Source organism: Ptychodera flava, chromosome 2 (assembly GCF_041260155.1).
Source record: "Ptychodera flava strain L36383 chromosome 2, AS_Pfla_20210202, whole genome shotgun sequence".
NCBI lineage: Eukaryota > Metazoa > Hemichordata > Enteropneusta > Ptychoderidae > Ptychodera > Ptychodera flava.
Genome location: NC_091929.1, coordinates 18,052,559 through 18,057,031, shown reverse-complemented (window position 1 = coordinate 18,057,031; position 4,473 = coordinate 18,052,559).

The window sequence follows — 4,473 nt, the reverse complement described above, 5'->3', positions numbered from 1 at the left end:
ATCCTACACACAGCATGCAGTAGAGTTGCTATCGACGTTAGTACCAATGCTGTGATCTATAGGGACTAAGATCACTTCTTGTCGCCATATGTTCTAAACTTTGGTTTGAAACAGTCCTCTTTAGTGCGGAAAGTGTCAACGCAGCAAACTCTCTGTCAACGCCGCACTAAAAACCCGGATTTCAACATGTCCACGGCCATTTAGAGTGTACATAACGGACATCCAGTGATCCACTGGTCGATGTATTTAACTTACATGAACTCTCAGCGTCGAATGCAGGCAGTCTCCTTCAAACAATAGTTGAACTCTCGAATCCCTTCTTTGTTCCCTTAATCGTCCAATGAGAGAAATAATCGACATTTTCTCCCTAAAACGGCGTTTTAAAACGTAGCAATTAAATTTGGCGGCTATCCTTACTCAGTATGCACTTGAATTTGAAAAAGATGATGGCGTTGGCACAATTGACCAATCAAGTGTCTTGCTTTACGACACGTGATGTTGTAAGGCCAAAGATCGAATACATAATGATCTGTTTGACTTGTGACCTCGCTACTGTCATGCATCCGAGCGTCCGTTTCTCGAAAAAAAAACGAAGTAATTTTACTTTTAAGCCGACTTTCATTCTCTTGAAATCAATCACCTTAAAGACATTTGGTGTCAGTGTACGTCCATGGTCTTCTGACATGTGCAATAATGCAAGTAATCACCGTGATTAGCCTGGATTACCCTTCTGTGGGTTCTGTGGCATTAATCATGGTCCCTCCAACGAGGGGACCATGCAGTAATGCAGGACTTGCTTTCTAGCGGGCACATGAGAGGTACATTATTCAAAGAAAAAAGTCTTGTAACTGAAATTTGTGTACCTAATCGTTTGAAATACGCCAAAGGAAATTGTTTGAATATACAGCTGAGTTGACTAATTGATGAATGTCATGCTTTTTTAATTTTTTTCATTACATCTAGGCCTAAACAGAAAATGTTGCAAGTTAACAATTTAACCAAAAAAAAAAATTAAACTCTACAAAAGAATTAAGTTTTCATTTTGTAAGAACACAGGCGTTTCTAAGCTGTCTTTAATTGTATCAATTCTGTACAACAGTGCCATGTGGGACAGCAAAAAAAGTCTGAAGTCAGTACCAAACTTGATGCATATTTACATTTATCCCTTGCAAATGTCCTGAATTTTGTCCCGGCAGCTCCTCCTTGCAGGTGATGAGCCGCCTGGGCAAAATGCTATCTATCAAATAACACTCTCTACTCATGTCTTTTGGAAGAAAAACGGGCCGCCCAATGGGTGACCTTTTAATTATAAACCGTAACTACCAAGTTATTCATCAAATTGTTGATCCATAATACGCAGCACAAAATGTGTGCCTTACAATACTCAGTCTGCTAAAACTGTAAATTACAATAATTGCGCTGCCTATTGGTGGTCTTTTAACGATACAACAAATAAATGAACTCCAGAAAAATCTTTGTAACATTTTATGAAAATTCTCCCCATCTTGTGGGGTCCAGAATCCAGAGCATCACGCGAAACAAAAGTGGAGAGAATGAACAAACAAAGTTTGGATTTGGCTACAGGCCATCTGAGGTGGTGTGGGGAGGAGGCGGGTGATGTTAAAACTGACCGAGGGTAGAGCCGAAAAATGGCGATGTTGTCAGGCGACGTCCTCGTGCAAAAGAGGACAGGACTGGGAGAACTGTGACCTCTGCCACAGATGGCGCTGTAGGGTAGTATTTATTAGATAAAATTCCTTACAGTGTAACTTCTTTTATCCCTTGCAAATGTCCCGAATTTTGTCCCGGCAGCTCCTCCTTGCAGGTGATGAGCCGCCTGGGCAAATGCTATCTATCAAATAACACTCTCTACTTATGTCTTTTGGAAGAAAAACGGGCCGCCCAATGGGTGACCTTTTAATTATAAACCGTAACTACCAAGTTATTCATCAAATTGTTTATCCATAATACACAGCACAAAATGTGTGCCTTACAATACTCAGTCTGCTAAAAACTGTAAATTACTATAATTGTGCCACCTATTGGTGGTCTTTTAACGATACAACAAATAAATGAACTCCAGAAAAATCTTTGTATCATTTTATGAAGATTCTCCCATCTTGTGGGGTCCCAAATCCGCCATGAGACACATCTTGTGTCGGCCCCACAAGATAGAAACCCCATGCCTGACACATGTGAAAAAATGTGTTACTAATAAAAATACTAGGTAACACACACAATAACACAGCAGAACCCTGATGCTTGAATGGTGCTGCAGCCCCTGCGAACAGCCACCCTACAAACTCAAGGTCTATGTTTGATAGCTAGCTGATTGATTTTGAGCATTTGCCCACAGGCCTGGTGCACGCGTGTAGGACTTACAGGCAGGAGACAATAACTGATCTAACAAATTGTCAAGGTTATGGAGGACTGAGGCCGCAGGTATTGAGGAATGTCCGTTGCTATCAAATCCATGCCCGGTGGAGCCTGTGACCAGAACTTGGAAACCTCCCTTACCGTAATCAGGCGTACCCGAATAATACCCGGAAACACATACCCTGGGTGAACCTTGAGTATACCTGAAAAACACTCAAGACAGCACACCCCAGGTATACTTTAGGTCAACCTAAAACCATCCAGATTTGGCCACTTTAGGTTTGTTCCGGGTACTGATTTTAGGTGTTTTTAGGGTTTATACCTAAAAGACGCCCACAAGAGCATACCAGAGGTACACTTCTGGTGCCCATCCAAAACCATCCAGAATTGTCCACTTTAGGTTTTTTTCAGGTAGGGTTTTTAGGCGTCATTCGGGTGTACATACCTAAAAGATACCCTCAACAGCAGACAGGTTGAATTTACAACAAAGGTATCAGACAATATGCCTCGAGCATTTACTTTTTGGGGCATTCTTAACTTCCATACATCTTACCAATGCATTACCAGTCCTTTATGCCAAAATTTAAATTGTAACAATTGCGCTTTTTGTAAATTTGATCGATGCTCATTACTTGCTGCTACCAGTTCCCTTTCCAGATTTTCCCCAACAGTACGTGATTTTCAATAAGCTATGCCCACTATGAGCTGTTAAGAGTAATTAAAACGAAATTGAAATTAATGTGTTAAAAATAATGTGCTTTTTATTCATGCAAAATGTATCGCTGTATAAGGAAGCGATGAGCTTTACAAGCTTCTGCATTTCCTAGAATGTTAAAGCTTCAACCATTAATAAACAAAATCTATCATTCTATAATAATGAACTTAATAACAACTTGTACAAAAATGTATTGACCACTTGAAAACCTTTCTGTAGTTTAAAAGAAGTACAATATTGAAAAAAAATGTATAGAAAAAATGCATCAAATAAAGGTAAATATGTATTTTAAATGCTTTAAAAGGGATGGGCGAGAAAGTGTGATTTATACCTCCCTTTGGCTGATTAACTAAATAGAAGTCGTTTTGGCAAACCACAGGTCATGTGATTATGCTACAAATCCAAGAAAAACAGTTTCAGTTGGGCTTCATAGTTTCAGTGGGAGAAAAGCTCCAAACATGTATATCAGCTGCTTGCTAACCCATCCTTTTAAAAAAGGTCAATGTTTAATGCAGTGTATATATTGTTTCATTGGAATGACAGTATTGAAAGGTAAATACAATTACTATGACAAAAAACGAGCAAAACAGATCTTTGTCTTAATGAAATTGTGTAAATTAGCAGTACTTGTGTGAGGTAGGATGTTGCGGATGCTATGCTTCACATTAAATAATTTTGAATCAAAAAAGTCAAAAATATGAAAAAAAGGTGAAAACAAAAAATTTTACGACTTTCTGTAGTACTTTCTGGTTATTGCGACTACGTGAATTTCACCCTGTAATCATATTGGAAAACAGGAAAAATTAACCATGTACTGAATGCCAATTGCATGTAAATGTGCCTAATTATAATATGTGTACTGAAATGAACATTGATAATTGCAATACAATGCAAATTAAGAGCATAAACTGTAAGACATTTGCATTTGTGAATACTCAGTTTCTTTAACCCCAACACACAACTGTGGGCAATTATGTAAGATTGGCTAGCCATAATAGTTGATTATACATGCTGTAAGCGATCTTTGCTCTCTGGACAAACAATAAGCACTCACATATCTGAATGATGCTATGTAATTCGCTATAGAATTTATTACGGCTAGCTAAGAGACACACTGCCCAGTTATGTGTTCGGGGTTGAGGTATGGAACAAGCCCACACTCAAATTAGTTTTACTGCCTGTTTAAGAATATAGATCCTGTTTCATTAGAGTTGTTACATTGTTATGCATATCAGTTAATATGCTCCATCAGGACTGCCTGGGGAGAATTCTGATTGAGGTTGATGTAATAATATAGTTCCAAAATAAGGTAAATACATTTTGTGCAGAGTAAAGTCAAAAATAGGAGTTGGGTCTAAAGAATTGTTCAAGTATAATAGACG